Source organism: Chiloscyllium plagiosum, unplaced genomic scaffold, assembly GCF_037043375.1.
Source record: "Chiloscyllium plagiosum isolate Xiang-an unplaced genomic scaffold, Cpla_swu_hap1 HiC_scaffold_4, whole genome shotgun sequence".
Taxonomy (NCBI): Eukaryota; Metazoa; Chordata; class Chondrichthyes; order Orectolobiformes; family Hemiscylliidae; genus Chiloscyllium; species Chiloscyllium plagiosum.
In genome coordinates this window covers 15,303,710-15,321,806 of record NW_028270142.1, presented here as the reverse complement: position 1 = coordinate 15,321,806, position 18,097 = coordinate 15,303,710, and positions in this window count along the sequence as shown.

The window sequence follows — 18,097 nt, the reverse complement described above, 5'->3', positions numbered from 1 at the left end:
CAATTTCACTGTTGAATCCTCCCACTCTCTCCAGATGAAAGGGGTAGCCATGGGCACGTGCATGGGCCCCAGTTATGCCTGTCTCTTTGTCGGCTACGTAGAACAGTCTATCTTCTGGAGTTACACAAGCACCACTCCCCATGTCTTCCTCCACCACATTGATGACTGCATCGATGCCACCTCGTGCTCCCACGAGGAGGTTGAACAGTTCATCAACTTTACCAACACATTCCACCCATACCTTAAATTTACCTCTGACACCTCCCCTCCCCTTCCCGGACCTCTCCATCTCCATCAACGGTGACCAATTCAACACTGACATTTTCTACAAACCCACTGACTCCCACAGCTACCTGGACTACACCTCCTCCCACCCTTATACCCAATTCCTCCACCTCTGCCGTATCTGCTCCCAGGAAGACCAGTTCCACCACAGGACACACCAGATGGCCTCCTTCTTTAAAGACTGCAATTTCCCCTCCCATGTGGTTGAAGATGCTCTCCAGCTCATCTCATCCACGTCCCTCACCTCTGCCCTCTGACTCCACCCCTCCAACCGCAACAAGGTCAGAACCTCCCTGGTCCTCACCTTCCACCTACCAACCCCCGAATACATCACATCATTCTCTGCCACTTGCGCCATCTCCAAAGGGACCCCACCATCAGGGATATATTTCCTTGCCCACCCCTTTCTGCTTTCCGCAAAGACCGTTCCCTCCAGGGAGACCTGGTTAGGTCCATGCCCCCAAACAACCCACCCTCCCCTCCTGGCACCTTCCCCGACACTGGAAAACGTGCGTGTACACCTCCCCCTCATCACCGTCTTAGGCCCCAAAGGAGTCTTCCATATCCATCAAAGTTTCACGTGCACTTCTACGCATGTCATTTACTGTATCCTTTATTCCCGATGTGGTCTCCTCTACATTGGCAAGACTGGACGCCATCTCACAGAGCGCTTCAGAGAACATCTCCAGGACACCCTCACCAATCAACCCCACTGCCCCATGGCCAAACATTTCAACTCATCCTCCCACTCTGCCGAGAACATGCAGTACCTGGGCCTCCTCCATTGCCACTCCCTAACCACCCGATGCCTGGAGGAAGAACACCCTATCTTCTGCTTCAAAGTTTCACCTGCACTTCCACACATGTCATTTACTATATCCGTTGCTCCCCATGCAGTCTCCTCTACATTGGGGAGACAGAATGCCGATACTTCAACTCCCCCTCCCACTCTGCCGAGGACATGTAGGTCCTGGGCCTCCTCCATCGCCGCTCTCTTACCACCTGATGCCAGGAGGAAGAACGCCTCATCTTCCACCTCATGGCATCAATGTGGACTTCACTAGTTTCCTCATTTCCCCTCCCCCCCACCTTACCCCAGTTCCAACCTTCTAGCTCAGCACCCTCGTAATGATCTGTCCATCTTCCTTCCCACCGATCTGCTCCACCCTCTCCTCTGACCTATCACCTTTACCCCCAGCTTCATCCACCTATTGCACTCTCAGTTACCTTCCCCCCCGCCCCACTCCCTTCCCATTTATCCCTCCACCACCGAGGCTCCCAGCCTCATTCCTGATGAAGGATTTTTGCCTGAAATGTCGATTTTCCTGCTCCTCGGATGCTGCCTGACCTGCTGTGCTTTTCCAACACCACTCTAACCTTGACTATAATCTCCAGCATCTGCAGTACCCACTTTCCCTTATAGATCTCAGGCTGGTCAAGGGATTCCACTGTCATTCAAGGGGTCACTGTCAGTCACAGCTCAGGGGCCTCGCCACAGTTACTCATTTCACTCAGAATATGGCTGACTACAGTCTGGGGAGTGGGTACTAGTCAATCCTGGAGGGTCATGTAAAGCAGTCAGGGGAGTCAAGTTATCATGGAGATCCAAAAGCAGCAGTCAGAGATCTAGCCAGACATATCCAGGGGCTGCTCAAAGTTAGCCAGAGGTCAGGGGTGAATACAGTCCTGAGGGTCCATGCACTGATTGTTGGGAGTAAGTTGGGAGGCATGGAATCAGAAAGGTCAGCAGGGGATAATCACTAACAAAGAGGTGGGGGAGAAATATCAAGGTGATGAGGGTAGATGGAACAGTACTGGAGGGTATTACAGGACAGATACGGAATTGGGGATTATTGGCAGTGACAATCACTGTGAGTTCAAAAGGGTGGGGGAACCAGAGTGGATGTCATTAAAGGCTGGATGGGTGGGTTGGGGGTAGTGGTTTACATATTGATCATGTGGAACGAGGTGCTGACGGTGTCCACTGTGTTCCCATCACTTATTATTCTCTAGATACAACCATAGAGTCCTACCATACGGAAACAGACTCTTCAGTCCAACGCATCAATGCCAATCAAATTTCCTAATCTAAACTAGCCCCGTTTGCCTGTATTTGGTCCCTATCCCTCTAAACCTTTCCTATACTGTCCAAATGTCTTTTAAATGTTATAACTGTATCTGCACTGACTAATTTCTCTGGCAGTTCATTCCATACAAAAACCACTTTCTATGTAGAAACATTTCACCTCAGATCTCTTTTAAATCTTTCTCTTCTCATCTTAAAAACAGTTTTGGACTCTCCCACCCTTGGGAAAATACCTTATCTATACCCCTCATGATTTTATAAATTTCTATAATATCCTCCCTCAGAGTCCTATGCTCAAGCGAGAAAAGATCCAGCCTATCTTTACAACTTAAACCTTCCAGCCCCGACAACATCTTTGTAAATCTTTTCTGAACTCTCTCTAATTTAATATATCTTTCCTACAGTGGGGTAACTAGCAGTGTAACAGCACTACAAAAGTGGCCTCACCAATGTCCTGTACAACCTCAACATGGCTTCCCAACCCCTATACTCAAAGGCATAAGTGATGAAGGCAAGCCTGCTAAACACCTTCTTAACCACCCTGTCTACCTGTGATGCAACTTTCAAAAAAACGATGTACCTGAACCCTTAGGTGTCTCAGTTCGACAACACAACACAGGGCCCAATCATTAAATTATAAATCCTGCCCTTGTTGGTTTTACAAAATGCAAAACCCCACATTTATCCAAATTAAACTCCATATGCCTCTCCTCACTCCATTGGCCCAATTGATCAAGATCTCTTTGTAATCTTAGATAACCTCTTTCACTGTCCACTGCATCATTAAATTTTGTGTCATCGCAAGCTTACTAACTATACATCCTAAAATCTCACACAAATCATTTATATAAATGACAAACAAAAGTGGACCCAGCGCCAATCCCTGCAAAACACCACTGGTCACAGGCCTTCGGTCTGGCAACCAACCCTCTAACATCACCCTCTGTCTCCTACCGTCAAGCCAATTTTGTATACAATTGGCAAGCTCTCCCTGAATCCCATGTGATCTAATTTTACTAATTTAGTCTACTATGCAGAACCTTGTCAAAATTTTAACTAAAGTCTATGTAGACAACGTTCTTCCCTCATCAATCTTTTTGGTTACAAAACATATACATTTAGTATCTCTCCTATCTCCTGTGTTTCACACATTGACAACCTCGCTGATCTTTAAGGTTCCCTTTTTATTCCCAGTTGTATTTTTGCTCTTAATGTACTTGTAGAATCTCTTGGATTGTCCTTAACCTTATCTGCCAAGGCTATCGCATATCCCCTTTTTGCCATCTGATTTCCCCACACTCCTTATACTCCCCAAGAGATTCGTTTGATCCTAGTTGTCTGTACTTAACATATGACTCCTTCTCATTCTTGACTAGAGGCTCAATGTTTCTATTCATCCATTTTTCCATACTGTTACCAGCTTTACCCATCACTATAACAGGAACATAGTGCCTCTGAATTCTCGATTTGGAGATGCTGGTATTGGACTGGATACAACCACCTGATGAAGGAGCAGCACTCCGAAAGCTATTGCTTCCAAATAAACCTGGCTGTAGTGGGTGGCACGGTGGCACAGTGGTTAGCACTGCTGCCTCACAGCGCCAGAGACTTGGGTTCAATTCCCGCCTCAGGCGACTGACTGTGTGGGTTTCCTCCGGGTTCTCCGGTTTCCTCCCACAGTCCAAAGATGTGCAGGTTAGGTGAATTGGCCATGCTAAATTGCCTGTAGTGTTAGGTAAGGGGTAAATGTAGGGGTATGGGTGGGTTGCGCTTCGGCGGGTCGGTGTGAACTTGTTGGGCCGAAGGGCCTGTTTCCACACTGTAATGTAATCTAATCTAATCTAAAAAAAACCTGTTGGACTATAACTTGATGTTGTGTGATTTTTAACTCTGAATTCTCATTATCTCACCTTTGAGAGCTTTCCTTTTGTCAGCCATTTCCTTCCTTGTGAATAGTCTACCCCAACCAACTCTTGAAAGTTGCAGTTTCCAACAATCAAAATTGGCCTTACTCCAATTAAGAACTTTAAATTTTCTACAAGACCTATGCTTTTCCATAACTATTTTAAAACTAATAGAATTATGATCACTAGACCCAAAATGCTCCCCCATTAACACTTCAATCACTTGCCCTATCTTATTTCCCAAAAGAAGGTCAAGTTTTGCTCCTTCTCTAGTAGGTAATCTACATATTGATAAAGACAATTTTCTTGAACACATTCAACAAATTCTTCACCATCTAAGCCTCACCTTAACATTGCAGCAGTTCCAGTCTATGTTTGAAAAGTTAAAATTCCTGCTATTATAACTATTATTCTTACACGTATCCGAGATGTCTCCTCGTATTTCATCCTCAATTTCCCACTGACTATTGAGAGACGTATAGTACAATCCCATCAAGGTTATCAGCCCCTTCTTATTTCTGAGTTCCACCCATATGGTTTTACTGGAAGATCCCTCAGAAATATCCTAAGTACAGCAGTAATGTTTTTCTTAATCAAGAAATGCCATTCCTCCTCTTCTCTTGCCAGTTGTGTCCCTCGCTTAGCCATGTTTCTGTAAATGCTGTCATATTCTAGTCCCATGCCCCCATCCATGCCCTAGTTCATCTGCCTTACCTATAAGACCCCATGCAATTAAATAAATGCTGTTGAATTCTTCAGATTTACCTCACTCTCTAACTCGCTCTTGCCTGACTTTTCTAATTAACTCATTCTTTTTTAATTTAGAACCATCCTTATCTATCTTTCAATCTCACTATCATCCCACACTCCCTCCTTGCCCATTTAAAGGTCCTTGAATAGCACCAGCAAATCTCCCTGCCAGGAGACTTCCAAAGGGTGGGGGAGCTAAGGTGGGTACCATTAAAGTGAAATGTTGTGGCTCAGGGAGGACAATTGGAAGGGAAGGGGTGGTATGGGGAATTGGTGGAAATGGGCTTTGGGTTAGTGAGAGGTGGAAGGGCTCCTGGGTGAATGGGGTTTACCTGTTGATCAAGTGTACCTGGTGCTGACAGTGTCCACTGTGTTCCCTGCCATCATTTACCATTCTCTACATTCGAACTGGTAGATGGCTGGGACAGTGCTGAGGTGTGTCAGTCTGTTGATGAAAGCATGGGATCCATATCTGCTGTACTCTGAGATAATGAGGCAGCAAATACATAAAGAAGGCACATGCAAGCACCAGCTACATCCAGGTTACAATTACCTCATCATCCATGTACAATGCACACAGAGTGAACGTGCTTAAGATTCAAATGCTCATCAAGGACAAATTACACGATATCTATTAATGTTTTTAAATTGAAAATTGGCATCTCGGTAATGCAGAGGCAATGAATTAAAAAGAGGGGAATGCTGACAAAAGTGACCCATAACTTGTGCATACAAGCACAAGTTTGTATTTTTCCAATTGCTTGCCCGGTAAGTGATGTTTCCTGACTGGAAGATGACCAGGCTCCAGTGAACATTGGAGACAGGGCAGCAGTGAGTGAGAAAGGGATGTTCAGACAGGATGTAGCTAACATCAGGTCAAACTGTGCAGTCTAACCAGAGCATGGGGTGAGAGAATGGGGTGATTTGTGCATGAGCATGTCAGCTGTGAGCAGCTTGGTTTTGTGGCTGCTGTGCAAATACATTGCTGGTGAGGGACAAGGGCAGTTTTAGGGCAGCATTGTGGCTCAGTGGTTAGCACTACTATTTCATAGTATCAAGGACCTGGGTTCAATTCCAGCCTTGGGTGACTGTTTGATTTGGAAGTACTGGGATAAACAAAGTTAAAAAAAAACACACAACACCAAGTTATAGTCCAACAAGTTTATTTACAAGTATAAGTTTTTGGAGCTCTGCTCCTTTGTCAGGTAGATAAGTTTGCAAATTGTGAAGTTTGCACATCCTCCCGTGTCTGTATGGATGCTCTGGTTTCCTCCCACAGTCCAAAGATGTGCAGGTTAGGTGGTGTGGCTGTGGGAAATACAAGGCTACAGGGATAGGGTAGGAGGGGTAAGTCTGGGTGGGATGCTCTTCAGAGAGATGGAGTGAGCTTATTGGGCCCAATGGTCTGTTTCCACACTGTAGGGATTTAATGAAAGCTTGTCAACCCTTGTCTGGGTACACAGTGGCCTCTTAAAGGTAGTGTCAGTATCAGGGACACCTGTCTCCTGACATATGCCTGCTGTGTGGTGGATTGCTCTGGGAATGATGCATGGTGAGGGGGGGAACGAATTGGATAGTGGGGTAGATCATTAATAAAGCAACTTTGATGAGGTACAGAGAAACTTTGCTAGCCTCTGTCACACGGCATTCTCCATAAAGCTTGACACAACTAGCACGTAGCTGAAAGAAACGTAAGATGAAGAGCATCAGTTAGGAGGATAGATCGGAGAGGTTGGGACTGCTTCCTTTATACAGAATGAGTCCAAGAGGAATCTGATTTAAGTATTATAAACCATGAGAGGTTTGGACAGCGTACACAATAGGTATTTCTTCCTGCCCATAAAAGGGTTAAGAATGAGAGGGCATAGACTTAAAGCATTCACTAATGTAATATGAGGAAATACTTCTTCACATGAGCTCTCCAGATTTGAAATTTACTGTCTGGAAGTGTGGTGAAGGCAGAGTCAAGTGAGATATTTATGAGGGCGTTAGATGATCACTTGAATAAAAACACTGTGCAGAGGTATGAGGAAAATGGCAGACTAATGCCAACAAGTCATAATGTTAATTGGTAAGCCCCCGTTTTGGCTCAATGGGCCAAATGGCCTCCTTTCTGCCCTGTAAGAATTTGGTGATTCTGTAAAAGATACTTGGAGATTCTAATAGTTTTTAGTTCAGCGGCGTCTCTTCCTAATTCCTTGAATGGACCAATTTGTATATTAATGGTGAGTTACATTGTTACAATGGGATTATCTTTCTGTCAAGATTCAGCACAACGTCTCATTCAAAAATTGGTCTTTTCTGACAATGCTGTACTCCACCTGTGTTGCAAAGAAATGTTAGTCAGGAATATGTGTTCGAGTCCTTGTATGAAACTTGAACTGACAACCTCCTTACTTATAAGTAAAAATGCTGCCTCTGAGCCAGGCTAGTATTTTACCCATTAGCACATCAATTAGTAATGCTTCTACCAGGAAAAGTAAGTACATTCAGAATCCGTCACATTGATCTCTTTACTCCTTACCAAAGCAAGAGGTTAATTGTCCAGAGACACAACAGACAGACAGGCTTTGTTATAGCTAGCCCTTTCAGGCTGAACTGTAATGGGTGTAGAAATTCTCTTCCCATAACTACTTAGAAGGTTTAATTATTTGAAGCTTTCTTTTAAACAGCTAGCCATTACATAACTTGTGGAAGTTGAAGGGAAAATATAATACCGTTATTTACTGTACAATCTCAACCATGCAATTAGAACATTGATCAAATGGAAATGCCAGTGATGGATGAGAAGATTCAGTACTTAAGAATGGCACATCACTGGAATGAATGCACTTGCAAGAATAAAGAACGTTTGATTTGAAGGAGTAATTTGTTCTTTAAAGATCATAGCAAGGGGTTTGTAGTAATAGGACATTGTTAGAGTGAGACTGCTAGGAAATAGTGAGGAGTTCAAGCTGTGGATGCTGTACATTCATTCGATTAAGGATTTTGTCATGAGAATGGAGCTTAAGGACTGTTTTGGAAGTCAAGAACCTTTTGTGTGCAGCTGTCTAAATTTAGAAGCACAAATCACAGAAGTTAAGTTTGTTAAATAGAAAAAGTACAAAATATATGAATAATAAGTTCAGTAAGTTATCATGCAAATATAATCTCATTAGTATGCCTCTGTGGATGCAACAATTGCCTTGCTCCCCAGGACCCACCATGAAAGTTTCCAACTTTGAACGAGAGTGATCTCCAAAACTGTACTTGCCTGAATAGATGGCCAGGAAATGCCAGGTAACTAATTCCAAAAGTGGTATCCCAATCAGCTACACTGACCTCCCTCACACCCCGAACAAAGACTTTAGTATACAGAATACCTTTCTGTATACCCAACCCCCCGACTACCCCTCTGAGCTTCCCATTACCCCACAACAGCACAAATGCATTCTGACCTTCCCAATCCAATCTGATCTGATCACTACCAACTATGCCGCCTGACTAAGCTTGGACAGCCTTGCCAGATCACCTGCCAACTATTTCACCCAACTACAACCCTACCCACATGTTACCTTACCCACCCGGGCCATCTACGTGCATAACTCATCCAATGACGAAATCAACCCATTTACCCATTCAGCCAGACAACTTATTAGATTTCAGCTTCAAACTTACCGCTGTATCTGAAGTTGAAAAAGGTGTTAGTTTCCTATGTCTCTCCACTTCCCCCCCCCCCCCCCCCACCCATCCCAAGCTCTACTCCGCCATGACAGAGCTTTTCAGCGGTACCTAGATATTAACATAGATTCAGCAGGACAAGTGGCCGATATCTGTTCTTGTTTTTGATCACATCGCAAATCTCTCATCTCACTTTTAATTACTCTTCAAATAGCAAGAAAAAGCTTTGGGTAATAGTTGCACCTGGAAGCCTAGCTCAGACTGAAAGCATCTTTTAATAATGTTTAGCTTTGAATACTGTGAATTCTGAGGTGAATTCTTGAAATGAAATGGCAGCAATTATCTACACAAGCTTACAACTCTAATAGCTTCAGCGAAGATCAACTAGTAATGTATCAATTTAAAGCCATCACTGAATAAATTTAAGGCTGTAATCTAATCTGAGGTCAGGTGTTTGTTATACATGCCTTAACTTCTGTTTACAATGACCTTTGAACTCATTGATTAAATAGAGTCTTGGAACTTATTCCTCCAGTTAATTATCACAATTCTCTTTTTAAGATATAGCTTCCGAATTTTTTTTCCGCATCTTAATGCACATCACCGGAAATTCCATTGGTTAGGTTTTGTGCCATCAAGTTGTGAATATATATTTCTTATTTTATTCATTGGCTCTGGAGTTTATTTTACCATTGCAAAATGATTTAGTCCCTTAACCAAATTGTGGAAATTCCTTTATAAACACGATATCTTTCAATCTCACTTTCTCTTTTTAATACACTTCATTAACCCAACATTTTGACCAAGTTCTGTGTCAATCAACCTAATCTTTTCCCCTCTTTGACTGAGAGTCCAATTTTCGGTACACTTCAACAAGGGTGGGATAAGATGATATTCTAGAGGACAAGTGTGATATGAATAGAACTCATCGACTTTTGGCAGAAACTTAAATGATGTAGGCTATGGAGAGATTTGTGGCAGAATTATGGAAGGAATCCGGCTGGAAATGCCTGTTTCAATGTCAGAACAATCTCACACCATTGTTTAGATGTTTTCTAATCAATTTGCTCAGAGATGTTATTAAAAATGATTGAAGAAGGTGGGACTAGAAGCAGAGCCTCCTGAGGTGACAGAAGCAGGTACACGACCACAGCGCCACAAAGACCCACAAAATGTATTTAATTAACCTGTTACATATGTTAAGACACACCTCTGTTGGGACTTGAGCACAGATCTTCTCACTCAGAAGCAGTGACTCTACCACGGTGATATAAACCTCTGGTGCCATGCCACCTTCTGTGCTTTTGGGAAGCGGTGTTTTGAGTTTCTTGCGAGGCAGCAGTGATTGAGGGGGATTATTACTTGTTAAACCTTATCAAGTCACCTTATTAATATTCAGCTTTCTACTTACCAAACACACCAACCAAACTAGATGTCAAAAATCACAACATGGAAATCCCATCATGCCATTTCTGGGGTTCATGTCAGTTCCGAAGAAGAGTCAAATCAAATTCGAAACATTGATTTTGTTTCTCTCTCCACACCTGCTGAGTTTCTCCAACATTCTCTGTATTCACATCTGAGTAGTAACGTCGATATTACTGATTACAATCATGCAATGAACTATATATTTTGTCAGACAAAAGCCTCCTCTTGTTAGGTACTAAGTGAGTTTTTTATACCACTTCGACTGCGTACATCATGCATTCAGTTGGAAAATAAGGAAAGGGGATATCTATCAACTCAAATGCAGGTTGACCATGGTTGGCATTGCTTGCTCCTAGCACCTTTAGTCCCATACACACTAAATTCTGATATATTATTGGCAGATATTCTTAGCTGGTGTGGCAAGATCCTCACCAATGAATAAACCTTATTGCTTGGTAAATGGCTTATTAACAGTCCAACTTGCCACAGGTTGCAATTACCAAAATGGTATAGAGGTCTTTAAAATCATGAGAGGCATAAATAAGGTAGATAGCCAACAGCTTTTTCCCAGCTAGGCGAGTCTAAAACTAGAGGGCATAGACTTAGAGATACAAAAGGTTCCTGAGAGGCAATGTTTTTACACAGAGGGTGGTAAGTGTCTGGAACAGGCTGCTAGAGGTAGCAGTTACTATTTTACAATTTAAGAACATTTAGATGGATAAATGGATGGGAGAGATGTGTCGGGATATGGACCAAATGAAGGCAAGTGGGACTAGATTAATTGTAAATACTGGGTATGATGGGCAAGTTGGGTCAAAGGGCATGATTCCATGCTGTAAAACTTCATGATTCGGAGATGCCAGTGTTGCACTGGGGTGTACAAAATTAAAAATCACACAACACCAGGTTATAGTCCAACAGGTTTAATTGGAAGCACACTAGCTTTCGGAGCGATGTTCCTTCACAATCACCTGATGAAGGAGCGTCGCTCTGAAAGCTAGTGAGCTTCCAATTAAACCTGTTGGCCTATACTCTGGTGTTGTGTGATTTTTAACTTTGTAAAACTTCATGACTATGCCATGTAAACTAGCCATCCTTAAAACTCAACATGGAAATCAGACCATGTACCGGGAGGGTTCAGCTCGCTGTTTGCAGCAGGTGACCTCTGCCACGTTGCCCATGGCTAAACTGCAGGGCAGTGAACGGTCCATCAGCACATGTACTCTTTTACCATGAGCACTGGCACCCAACTTTCATACAGCAATTGTTACCATCCTGGCATCTGTGCAATACCCTGCAATGGCACATTTGTGAAGCAGGGCTCCTCAGGGCACTGGGAAGAAAGATGTGCCCCAACCCCAGCAACCTCCACCAGGCCAACATCCCCTGCGTCAAAGAATTGACCAACCTTGATCACCTGCAAAGTGCTGCGCATATGGTCCACATAACTGACACTCCCCAAGTGGATATCCTAGCCCTCTGCTCCGAAACATCAGGCAAGCCCCAGGTAGACAGAAGGAGTACCTCATGAATACCCACAAGGCCTCACTGGGTGAAATGTGACATTCTAAGTGACACCTGGGAATCACTTGGCCGGAGAGTGTGCACAATGGAGGAGGGGCATCCAGGAAGGCATCGAGCACCTTGAAACTTGTCATTGGGGAAAAGTGGAAGCCAGGGTGGAAACAGAGAAAGTTGTGCACTACCACACTGAGAGGGACCTTGATATTTCTTCACTGTTGGGAGGGGCCTTGATGTTTCTGAGGACAGTGTGAAACAGACTGATATGCTAGAACAGGTTGATGTTAGGAAAGCAGATGTGCTGAAAATTTTGAAAAACATAAAGATAGACAAATTCCCTGGGCCAGATGGGATATACTCAAGGTTCCTATAGGTAACAAAGGAAGAGATTGCTGTGCCTTTGACAATGTTCTTTGCATCCTCACTGTCCACTGGAGTAGTGCCAGATGATTGGAGGGTGGCAAATGTTATTCCCTTTTTCAAGAAAGGGAATAAGGAATTCGTTGGAATTATAGACCAGAAGTCTTACATCAGTGGTGGGCAAAGTATTGGAGAGGATTCTGAGAGACAGGATTTATGATTACTTGGAAACCATAGTTTGATTAGAGACACTCAGCATGGCTTTATAAGGGGCAGGTCATGCCTCACAAATGTTTCGAATTCTTTGAGGATGTGACAAAATGCATTGATGAAGGTAGAGCATTAGATGTGGTGCACATGGATTTTAGCAAGGCGTTTGATAAGGTTCCTCATAGTCGGCTCATTCAGAAAATAAGGAGGCATGGGGTACAGGGAAATATGGCTATCTGGATACAGAATTGGCTGGCCCATAGAAGACACAGGGTGGTGGTAGATGGAAAGTATTCAGCCTGGAGCTCAGTGACTAGAGGTATTCTGCAGGGATCAGTTCTGGGACCTCTGCTCTTTGATATCTTTATAAATGACTTGGATGAACAAGTGAAAGCATGGTTTAGTAAGTTTGCCAATGACATGAAGGTTGGTGGAGTTGTGGATAGTGTGGAGAGCTGTTGTAGGTTGCAATGGGGGAGGGGGGCTGGAAGAGGATGTTGGGTTCTCAACTTCACATTAATGCTGAGGCTGTCAATTAGTGACAGAGGATTGCTCAAGGTCATTTCCATCATAGGCACGTGGACACTATGCAACATCCAGGAACGCAGCCAGGATCACAGTCGCAATGGGAGGGGGAAATGAGTCCAGGTGTGAGGGTGGTACGGTGGCTCAGTGGTTAGTACTGCTGCCTTACAGCACCAGGGACCCAGATTCGATTCTAGCCTCAGGTGACTGTCTGTGTGGAGTTTGCACATTCTCCCTGTGTCTGTGTGGGTTGGGTATTCGGTTTCTTCCCCGAGTCCAGAGATGTGCAGGCTAGGTGAATTGGCCATGGGAAATTGAGGGCTATAGGGATAGGTTGGGTCTGGATGGGATGATCTTTGAAGGGTCAGCGCAGACTTCCACACTGGAGGGATTGCCAGCATTTACGGTCTGTCACTAGTGAGGATCGTTAGTGCCCTTCACAGGAGATAGTGATGGCACAGGTTTGCAGTATGCCCATCCCCTGGTTATCTTGCAGTATTGATTTTCCCTGTGTATTGCAACTTCCTGCCTCTGTCACTGCCTGAGACATACACACCCGCACACACATCCAGCTGAGCAGCGTGCAATGCTGTTGGGCTAAAGGTGTTGAAATGAATCAATTGCTATTCACATGCTTGCTGGCCCTGCTCCCACATTATGCCATTGTGTAGCCCTAATGTAGGGCATCCTCAGGAACTATGGATTGATTCTGCAGGGCACAATGAAGGACTAAGGCCATAAACAGTGACACAGACCACTGCATGCAAAGTGAAAGGAAACCTTTATCACAAACTGCACACGTAAACGTTTGCTGTCAGCCCGTGTGCCCTCACAAAGCCTTTCATCCCCTCTTCCATCCAGCTGCAGCTCACTGAGCTCCCCCACCTGTTGGTGTGCAGGGCACCTGCTCTGAAGTGAAGCCTGTTGGTCCTGAGGATTAGGTGGGGTGGCTCCAGAGGTGTGTTTTGGCCTGAAATGCAGAGGGTCTTCCTGCCTGAAGTCAGTGATCCTTCCTGTCCGGAATTCCAGAAATGGGAGGGAGAACATGGCCAGGTCTCATTGACAAGGAGAATGCTTCTTCAGTGGATGTCTCCTGACACCACCCTGTCTCCATGGGCACCTGGGACCATGGGCATGGAGACAATGGAGTCTATATGTGTGTGACTTTCCAGCTGACACTGAGGGTATCGTGTCTGGAGGCAGCCAGGCAGTTGTTGTCCAGTGGGCAGCCTTACGTGATGGTTCCTCTAGTGCCTGGACAGCCTTGTCTTCAGAGGGCAAGGAGGCTTTCTGATGGGCAGAAGGCAGGCCTGTATGTAAGTTTGCTCACTGAGCTGGAAAGTTCATTTTCAGACATTTCGACACCGTAGTAGGTAACATCATCAGTGAGCCTCTGGTGAAGCACTGATGTTAGTGACCGCTTTTTACTTATGTTTCCTTGGGTTGGTGGTGTTATTTCCTGTGGTGATGTCAGTTCCTGCGGTGATTATATTTCCTGTTCTTTTTCTCAGAGGGTGGTAAATGGCGTCCAATTCGATGTGTTTGTTGATAGAGCTCCAATTGGAATGCCATGCTTCTAGGAATTCTTGAGGGTGTCTCTGTTTGGCTTGCCCTAGGATGGATGAGTTATCCCAGTTGAAGTGGCGTCCTTCCTCATCTGTATGTAAGGATATGGATCATGTCCTTTTTGTGCTTACGGTTGATCTGCTCAGCTCAGTGGCTCTAGCAGTAACACAGCAAAGGTAGAAGGTGCCATGCTGCCTCCAGCTCTCTATGGTCCCTCCTTCCTCCTCATGCTCCCCATATCCCTGACCAATTATGACTCTATTCTTTCAGTATGCTACTGCCATGACCAATCACCCACTGTACTCTGTGTCAAAGCAATGAATCCTATTGTGCAAAGTGGATATGTATAAAAAAGTTTTAAAGAAACACAGTCATTCCTTGCAAACATTTTAAATTTGAAGAGAAAACTACCTTTCTCTTAAAGCAAATAAAAATGTCAATTGTCCAGGGCCCCTTAAAATGTCAATAGTTAAAACCACAAAGTCCTTCCAACTATTTAGCCTTGTATTAATAAACATTGTACAGTTGACAGAAGGGATCACATGAATCACAGAACTGTTAATCATGTTGGGGCTCAGGTGTTGAAAGAGGGTAATGGTTCTCTGGGTGCTCAGCCAAGCCTCATTATACATTCCTGATTAACGCATAATGTTAAAAGGCACTTGCGAGACTGGAAAATCCTAGGATTGGACTCGAGCAGCCAGAAATGGAAACTGGAATTTATTTTAAAGTACTCTCAAATCAACCCAGCTCAGCCTGATCCAATAAAGACACAGGCCAAAATCTGCTAGCATGCCTTAGGATTAGAGTTGAGATGTTTGGCAGGTTATAGAGACTTGGAGTCAGAGAGATGTACAGCACGGAATGTCTTTAACTTAGAGTCATAGAGTTGCAAAGCATAGCGTCATAGAGATGTACAGCATGGAAACAGACCCTTTGGTCCAACCCATCCATGCCAACCAGACATCCCAACCCAATCTAGTCCCACCTGCCAGCACCCGGCCCACATCCCTCCAAACCCTTCCTATTCATATACCCATCCAAATGCCTCTTAAATGTTGCAATTGTACCAGCCTCCACCACTTCAGTCCAACTCACCCATGCCGACCAGATGTCCAAAGTGATCTAGTCCCATTTGCCAGCGTTTGGCCCATATCCCTCCAAACCCTTCCTATTCATATACCCATCCAGATGCCTTTTAAATGCTGTAGTTGTACCAGCATCTACCACTTCCTCTGGCAGCTCATTCTATACACGTACCACCCCTTGTGTGAAAAAGTTGTCCCTTAGATCGCTTTTAAATCTTTAGTGGGAGTGGAGTTTTTATTTACTCCTTCACAGGATGAAGGCATCACTGGCTGGGCCAGCATTTATTGCCCATCTCTAATTGCCCAGAGGGAAGTTAAGAGTCAGCTACTTTGCTATGGGTCTAGAGCCACATATAAGCCGGACCAGGGATGGATGACAGTTTTCTTCCTTTAAGCACATTAGTTAAGAAAGAAGGAAATGAATATCTGCCTGTAAGATTAGTTGGTTTCTTCAGCGGCCCTGAGGTTTCCTAGGAACTCTTACATGGGTAGAGAGGCAGGTCTCTAGTGTTTGCAACATGCTGCTAATTAAAACTAAAGTGATCTGTGAAACTGGTAGGAAAAGATTCCAGTTAAAATTCATAAGACTAGTCTCAAGATATTGTGCAGCGTTGTATCATGTACATATGTGTCATTAATTCTTATCATAAATAAAAAAAAGTATAAATGTATTTCTTGTGATAGCTTAGAGACCATGAATATGCTCAGCAGGACCTTTAATTATTTTAACAACTTTGCTGCCATTTTTGATAGGTTCAACTCCAACCCATAACCCATGTTTTTCTCTTTTCAGGTGCTGATGGATCTGCTGTTTCTCGGCATTTGATTTTGTCATTTCTTTTGCTGGGCAGCATTAGGTACATTTTTCCAGGATAATAATTAGCCAAAAGCTGATTTGTTATAACGTTGATTTAACACAAGAAAGCAATGATGTCCACACAAAATAAGAGGCATACTTTATGCTTCACATCAAGGGAGTGTGTGCAATCTGTGTTGTTACAGATGCAAATTGAAAATATAAAATTGGACTGTGTCTGCATATACTTTTGACCAAAATATTTCACTGTGAAGAAAGTCACAGCGAGTATCTTGCTCCTTGAACTGTTTGCTTCTGCCTCATTCAGGCCTCAAAGGTTGCTTCTCTAAGCTGTCTAATCCGACAAGAAAAAAAAAGAGGTCTGTTCATACAGAAAAATGCACATTAAAACACAACAAAAGCTCCACAACAATGTTGTAGACTCCAGCATCTCCACAGAAACATTAAGCTGCAGAAAATGTCCATAAGAAAACCGGAGCACAGAGGAAGCAGATTTAAATATTGTGCCCATGTTAAACTGAAATTAGTACGCTCGAAATAATGTGTATAGTTACTCAAGAGAGGATGTGGCTTGTCGAGTAAGATCCTAGCTCCGAATGATGACTATACTACACCCTCGTTGATTGGATACATGTTTAAGTGAAGAAAATTACAAAACTGCAAAATTATGTTTCCATTATTGATAACACTATCTTTTCTGAAATAACAGAAGCACCACACATAAATGGATAATTCTGTTTTCAGCCAGCTCTTTTACGGTTTGAATCTCCCTATTGATTTCTAATGCTGCTAAAGAAAATCTCTCTTTAGTTCTGTGAAACAAATCATATAATCCTTTCAAAAACCAGAGGACAATTTTTAAAAAGCTTGCATGCTTATTACAACAATGAGGTCACATACTATAACACCCTCACTTCAATCTGTAAAGAGTCAATGTTTCCTTTCCATTTTAAAAGGGTTCAATTATAGTGCCAGTAAAATTGCATGGATTGCCAATGCCTCCTATTGGTCTTTTCCTATCAGCAATAGCTAACACTCTTCAACCAGTATATGAATCAGACACTAAATCTTCTGAGTGTCAACTACCTTTTTCTTTAATATGATCTCTGGCTTTCACCAGTTTTCCCTTGAAATCCAGCTGTGTGGCTAGTTATGCATGGTAAACAAACCGAGGCAAATAGCGCGGTATTCATCTGATTATGAAACACAGTTAAAATCTGCAAATGTCCATAGAAAACAAAACACCCTTTTTACAATCTGTCTACGGCACTGTGCAGCCTGTAATGCTCCACATAAATTTTCTGAGCAAAGCTATCTACCACCTATACATCTTAGACTGTCCATCGGATGATGGTTAAAAAATAAGGCAATGGCAAAAAGGTGAGACATGTTGAACTTTACATTAATTCACTCCTGCAACCCTACGTGTCTGTAATACAGAACTCACATGGTGATATGCTGTTGTTAACAATCCACACTCAATTTTGGAATGTAGTCATTAGCTTAGATATAATGAAAACCAATTATGTATTTTAAGTTGCTACCTAAAACCATTTTCAATAAGATTTGACTAAAACAAATTCTGAATATTTAAAATGCCATTTCTGTTAAATGCCTGATTTAAACAAGGAAAATATCTTTCTTGTAATCAAAGTTATAAAAATTATTTTCCAACTTTTTTGAAAGGAAGAATATTTATTGCTTTTACCAAAAAAAATTGAAAAAATATATTTGAAATGCTATGTGCTGTAGGAAAGAAAGACACTGCTTTACATGCAGAATCTTATTCATGTATTTCAGCAAGAAATAATTTAAGAAATGTAAAGACTATTCTAATTTCAAGACAGTGAGAAGAATGATTAACTTTCAGCTAACAGAACAATGTCTACTTAATATT